Below are 7,207 nucleotides of genomic sequence, written 5' to 3'. Positions count from 1 at the left end.
GTTTCCCAGAGGGTGGCGGCGGTCTGGAATGCACTGCTCGGGAGGGTAGCGAGGTGGGGAACCTCAAAACCTTGAAAAACTACTTGGATGAGCACTGGAAATGTGAATTTGATTAATTCAATTTGTTCTTTGTAATGTTAAGACATGCAATGTATATAACTATGAACGACATGGAAAATTGTACAAGTACCAAAGATTTATTTACATGAATAAAGTATATTTTGAAATAAAAAAAATCTGTTCTTATCAGTTTAATATCTGATACGTCCCTTATCTGGGGACCATATATTAAATTGATTTTTGGAGCAGGGAGATGGAATAGGGGCTTGCTCCGTCCACTCCACGCATCGACCTGGTATTGCAGTACCTCCGGGAAAGGTGCACCCCTCATCTATAAATCTGAAAACAGCTTCATGTTTATAGCTCAGGCTTTCGGTGCTTTGTGTCCGCTGGGTGGGTTTGAGTACCAAGTGCTTCATTTCTCACATCCAGCCGGGCGTGAGTCGATTCAAACTCGTCTGTTCTAAGGTGGCTGTTCAGCTCCCGCTCCCTATCCTCCTCTCGCCATCTCTGTCTCTTGCGCACCTTGACACTTGCTCTCAATGTCATCCCCTCACCCCTGCTGCGTGCTGCACCGTCCCGCCAACGCCGGGCCCCGATCTCACACCACGTGGTGTCAGAATTTGGGAGTTGCAGCAACCGTAGCTGCCCACCAGCTTTTCCTACTCGCGAACGACATTTCAGAAAAACAAGAGAAGGTCGACTGTGCTACGTTGCTGCATGCTGCTGGGGATGAAGCTATCTAGGGGTTCAGTCGTTTTGATTTTGATGACTTGAAAGAGAGATTTCGAGAACACTGTGAGCTAGGACAAAAATAATCGGGACGTATTTAAGGCACATGCTTTTCATCAGAGTGCAAGGGCAAGCGGAACCGATAGGTACGTATGTGACTGACCGGAAAAAACGAGGCAAAGGACTGTGAGTTTCAGCCACTTTCCGATTCACTGAGCCGCGACAGAATCGTGTGTGCTATCACGAATGACTGAGTCAGAGGCAGGTTACTCAGAGAGTCAATTCTCACTGGGAAAAGCAAAGAGGCAGCACTAGCTCGACAACAGCACGTGAGAACACGTAGAACAAACAAGCCAATGTTTGCTGACCAGAACTGGCCTGGAAAGATAATAAGGCAGGTAGGAGCACTGCAGATTATCCGGCACCTGGGCTGTGTACGCAGGGACTGGCACAACACCCCCTTGCCTTCTTTTGCACTTTGCTGCCTCAGCCAGAACTGGCAGCATTCTAAGTCAGTCTCACACAAGCAGCGTGTGCCAGCTGTCTGTGACAACAAATTCCAAAGACTCACAACCCTCTGAGAGAAGACGTTCCTCCTGATCTCACTCTTAAATTGGTGCCTCTTTATTCTGTTCAGTTCTAGACACTCCCATGAGGGAAAATGTCCTCTCAGCATTTACCCTGTCGAGCCACGTATGAATCCAATATGTTTCAATAAGATTGTGTCTCACTCATTTAAACCCAGGATCTACACTCATCTGGAGGTAGGGTTTACCGGGCTCAATTTTACTGAAAAGCTGACCTCCGGCTAGTTCAGCAAATAGGTCGTTGAGCAAGGGGAAAGGAAACCGCCTAGCACACACCAGCAGGTGAACTGTTGCAGCTTGATATTGCGGCTCCGGAACTCAATCCCTCTACGAGTGAAACCTAACAGCCTTCTTAACAGCACTATCCACCCGGGTGGCAACTTTCAGGGATCTATGTACATGGGACTCCAAGATCCCTCTGCACATCCACACTACCAAGATTCTTTCCATTGACCCAGTACTCTGCCTTCCTGTCATTCTTCCCAAAGTGCATCACCTCACATTTAGCTGCATTGAACTCCATTTGCCACCTCTCAGCCCAATTCTGCAGTTTATCCAAGTCCCCCTGCAACCTGTAACATTCTTCCACACTGACCACTACTCCACCGACTTTAGCGTCGTCTGCAAATTTACTAATCCATCCACCTATGTTATGCCTGTGTCTAAGTCATTTATAAAAATGACAAACAGCAGTGGTCCCAAAACAGACCCTTGTGGCACACCGATAGTAACCGGACTCCAGGCTGAATATTTTCCATCAACCACCACTCGCTGCCTTCTTTCAGAAAGCCAGTTTCTAAGCCAAACTGCTAAATCACCCTCAATTCCATGCCTCTGCATTTTCTCCAACAGCCTACCATGTGGAATCTTATCAAAGGCTCCCGGTGTCCTGCTTGTCTACCCCATTGAAAACAATAGCGTGCTTCTTTAGAATTCTTGATCAGTCGCTCTCAGAATCTTGACTAGTGATTGCCTTTGGCCCAGTCGAATTTGATTCTGTCCAACCACATTCTTGCCCATAAAGCTGTAAGATTTCCTTTGATGACGCGCAGGCTGTATCTTCAGGCTGACCGTATAACTGAACGTTCCCACCGTGAAAGCACCACTTCACCTGTGTGTGTTCCTCGCACAGTTTCTGAAGGTTGCAGCGCAACATGACTCAGCCGTATCAATGGAACCGGTTTGCCGTTCAGTAAGGGAGCGTCGGCAGGTATCGCCAGTATCTCTGTAACAACAACACCTCATTGGTTTGTGCGTCTGGGCTTTTGTCTTCTTGCCCTTTTTGTACCATTTAGGATTTCTTCCCGAACTTTCGCTGCAGGTTATTGGTACTTTCTCCCCCGAGCGCACCCACTTAATATATTCTTTTTTAATGCTGCAGTTTCTGCACACAGCTTCTTTCTACCAGCAATTTGCTGCTGCCTGACATGTGTTTCCACAGCAGTGGCAGTTTTGTGTCTACGTTGGTGCTTGTCCCTGGGCCACCATTTTGTGAACTCTCAGCCACCATTTTGTGAGGTGTTGACCTTCCTTGGCTGCGAGTTCCATCACGGTTGCCATTCCCAGCACTTTCATTTAAGTGCAGTCACCTTTGCGTCAATAATCTCTTCTGGATCGCTTCACATCTTACGGCAGGCTGCTACAAAAGGTAGAGTCTCGTGGGATCTGAGGTGAGCCGGCTAGCTGGATGCAAAACCGGCTCGGTCACAGAAGACAGACAGTAGCGGTGGAAGCGCGTTTTTCGGAAGGGAGATCAGTAACCAGTGGTGTCTCGCAGGGCTCAGTGCTAGGACCTTTGTTGTTTGTGACGTGTAAATAAATGATCTGTACAAAGAGCTGTACAAAACTCCAGTTAGGCTACAATTGGGATATCGCGGGCAGTGCTGTTCGGCACACTACCAGAAGGACGTGGATGCTTTGGAGAGGGTGCACAGAAGGTTTACCAGGACGTTGCCTGCCCTGGAGTGCTTCTGTTGTGAGGAGAGGTTGAATAAACTTGGATTGTTGTCACTGCAAAGACGGAAGCTGAGGGGCGACCTGATAGAGGTCGACAGCATACTGAGAGGCATCGAAAGGGTGGCGAGTCAGTGGGTACAGGCTCACGGTGAGAGGGGGAAAGTGAGAAGGGAAAAGTGCGGAGAAAGGTTTTCACATAGAGGATGGTGGGTGCCTGGAACGCGTTGCCAGTCGAAGCGCTGGCAGCAGGCACATTAGGAACGTTTCAGGCTCACCTTGTTAGACACGTGAACGGGAGGCGGAACGGCAGGACTGAAACCACGTCTGGGCAGCAAGTAGCACGTCCAAACAAGGAGTAGGAATCGGCACAGGCTCGCTGGGCCCTGTGTTATCGATCCGACGGTGCCAAAGTCTCCGGCCACCTGGTGAATTTCTGCAAATACCTTGTAGACGGGGCTGTGGCAGGGACCTTATTGGGGTGTCCACGATAATGAGGGCCACAGCGGGCATTTTTGCTGAGCTTGCAGATGGCACAAAGATAGCTAGAGGGACAGGTAGTTTTGAGGAAATGGGCAGGCTGCAGACGAGCGTGGACATGACGGGTGACTGGGGAAAGAAGTGACCGAGTGTGCGGTTTTACACTTTGGTAGCAAGGACAATCGGGTAGACGATTTTCTGAACGAGGGAAAGGCTTTGCAAATCTGATGTGCAGAGGGTCTTGGGAGTCCTAATTCTGTGTTGTTTCAAGATTAACATGCAGGTTCATCCGATGGTTCGGAACGCAACTGCAGTGTCAGCATTCATTTCAAGCAGGCGAGAAAACAGGAGCAGAGACGTGCTGCTGAGGCTGCATCGGGCTCTGGTCTGAGCACAGGTGGAATATTGGGAGCAGTTTTGTGCCCTGTACCGAAGGAAGGGATGCGCTGGTGTTGGAGGGAGTCTAGAGGAGGTTTACAAGCGTGCTCCCCCTGGGGCTGAAGGGTTTGTCACACAAAGTCTCTGGTTCTGTACCCGATGGTGTTTCGAAAGGTAAGGCGGGATCTGACTAAACCTTACAGGCTACTGGGAGGCCTGGTCAGAGTGGTTGTGAAGAAGATGGTCCCACTAGTAGGCGAGACGAGGACCTGGAAGTACAGCCTCAGGGTGAAGGGTCGCCCCTTCAGGCCGAGATGAGGTTGCATTTAAGACAGAGATAGAGAAGTTCTTGATTATAAGGGGATCAAGGATTGTGGGGAAGGGCAGGAGAATCGGGGTTGAGAAACCTGTGAGCCACGACCGAGTGGCGGAGCGTGGGCCGAATGGCCTGATTCTGCTCCTACGTCTTATGGGCCGTCAGACCTTCCGTTGTCTTGGGGTCATGACAGAAAGCAGTTGTTTCCCAGAGGGTGGCGGCGGTCTGGAATGCACTGCTCGGGAGGGTAGCGAGGCGGGGAACCTCAAAACCTTGAAAAACTACTCGGATGAGCACTGGAAATGTCATAACTATTCCTCATTACGGACCAAGTGCTGGAAAGTGGGACTAGAGCAGACTTAGAGTAGCTTTGTCAGTGCGGACTCGGAGGGCCAAAGGGCCTCTTCTGTGCCATGTGACTGTGTGGGGAAGCTTTCTGATTCCCATCTGTTGATCGAGGCCGCGCTACCGATGCTTCCTGATGCGGAGCAGCCGGATGGATGGATCCAAGTGCGCATTGAGGGTGAGAGGGTGGGAGAGAGCTTCGGAGCCTCCGTCCGTTTGGTTCAGGTTCCGTCTCGTCCTGATGCATGCATCGATGTACGTGCTCAGTGGCTACCAATAGAGTGAAGGTGCAGTTGATCACTGACTCCACGCACGGTGCTGCAGGTTGTAATTAGATTAGATTAGATTACCTACAGTGTGGAAACAGGCCCTTCGGCCCAACAAGTCCACGCCGCCCCGCCGAAGCGCAACCCACCCATACCCCTATATCTACCCCTTACCTAACACTACGGGCAATTTAGCATGGCCAATTCACCTGACCTGCACATCTTTGGACTGTGGGAGGAAACCGGAGCACCCGGAGGAAACCCACGCAGACACGGGGAGAACATGCAAACTCCACACAGTCAGTCGCCTGAGGCGGGAATTGAACCCGGGTCTCCGGCGCTGTGAGACAGCAGTGCTAACCACTGTGCCACCGTGCCGCCCACATAATCATAATGTCTAGACGAAAACAGAACTCGCTGCACCCTTCGGGAGAAGGGTCACTGGACTCGAAGCGTTCATTCTGCTTTCTCTCCACAGATGCTGAGGTTTTGCTTACTGGGTGTTTTGCCTTATTTTGCATTTGAGACCTTGCTTTTTGATTGCACAGCCACTATCAAACCATTAGCTTGCTGTTAGCGCTGCAATTAGCACTCTTGTATCTTGATTTGCACTTCTAAGGAAGCAGACTGAATTGGAATGTTTGGAGCGGGAGCCGAACCAATAAAGGCTGATTTGCTGTAAATTGATCTTCACGTCCCCCGTCGTGCTGTTCATTTGCACGAGGTGGGTTGGGGGATGGGAGTTCGCATTTTCCAAGACAAGATGGATTAGTCTGTAAGAGTTTCTGTTTGAAAAGGTGAGCCGAGATTTCCTGACAGTGAGATTTTTTGGTCAGAATTCGAACCTGCTCCAATCATTTGCCTTGAGGGGAGGCAGGGATTTTTCACATTGGTAACAGCTGAGATTTTTAGAACGTCGAACAGAGCAGCGCAACAACAGGCCCTTCGGCAACTGTGAGAAACAAAACTCACTCACAATTCAGCCTGAGGCAAAGCCTTGGAAACAAGAACATCTTATTCTTTACGGCCTTGCAAGAACGGGCGTTTTGCTCAAGCAATCAGGCTAGCAAAAGCGCGCGGAAACAAAGCATGTAAGCATTCCTATTCGGTTTGCAAGTTGCGGAATCACGCCTCCCTTTTCCCATCCTATCACAACCTCACTTGTTTTTCTCTAATTTTCCTCATCTGACTACCCTGCTGTCCTTGTCCTTGTCTGTTACAGCCTGTCTGTTATTTTATCCAGTTCCCCTTATCATACTATAAGCTTATTGTGAAATGCCCCTACTGCTACTTTTGTGGTCAGCTACAACACTTTAAAGTTATTTCTTAGTTTAAAACTATTTCTTAAACAAAAACCTCTATATTCGTTAAAATCTTAGCCTTAAGTATGCTGCAAGAATCCCGCCACCGTTTGTGTAATGTTCCCCTTCCCCTCCCCCCACAACACCCCGTCACCCATCTGCAAAAACAACATCTCTAACCACCACCACCTGCAGAAACTACATTTCTAATCTCCCACAAACTGTCAGGGACATTTAAGCGACTGCTGGACGAGCCACACGCTGGACGGCAGTAAATCGAGGGGTGTGTAGGTTAGGTTGATCTTAGATTAAGAAAACTGCTCGGCACGACATCGTGGGCCGAAGGGCCTGTACTGTTCAATGTTCTAACTGCAGGCACATCCACACACACATCAAAGACATGGAGGGCTCGGCTGAATCTATTGCTTTCTTCTCTACGTGTCACGTTTCATCGAGGTAGCGTCCTAGGCCCAAGCATCTTCAGCGAGTGGTTAGAATATGCAGTGCACTGCCCGAGAGAGAGGGTGCTGGAGGCAGATTCAATGGTGACTTTGGTCGGAGGGTCGGACACTTATCCGAAGAGAGAATATTTGCTGCAGGGCGAGTGGGACTGGGGAAGTTGCTCGTGCAGAGAGCTGATGCAGACATGACAGGCTGAATGTATCATTCAATGCGTGCAGTTCTGCAGTTGGTTACCGCCTCCTCAAAAACGCTGTGCTGGTCACGTGAGAAGTCACGTAAGCTTAGCCCTGACCCACCTGATTGGTGAGATACTGACGATCTCTACAT

General features: G+C 49.6%; 1 pseudogene; it reads left to right on the top strand.

Moving 5' to 3' along the window:
* The first annotated feature begins 216 nt into the window (after positions 1-216).
* LOC140480950 (U2 spliceosomal RNA) lies at positions 217-389 on the top strand (annotated as a pseudogene).
* The last annotated feature ends 6,818 nt before the right edge of the window (positions 390-7,207 follow it).

Source organism: Chiloscyllium punctatum, chromosome 8 (assembly GCF_047496795.1).
Source record: "Chiloscyllium punctatum isolate Juve2018m chromosome 8, sChiPun1.3, whole genome shotgun sequence".
NCBI lineage: Eukaryota > Metazoa > Chordata > Chondrichthyes > Orectolobiformes > Hemiscylliidae > Chiloscyllium > Chiloscyllium punctatum.
The sequence above is the reverse complement of the archived record's forward strand: the minus strand, read 5'-3'. Positions and strand labels throughout refer to the sequence as shown.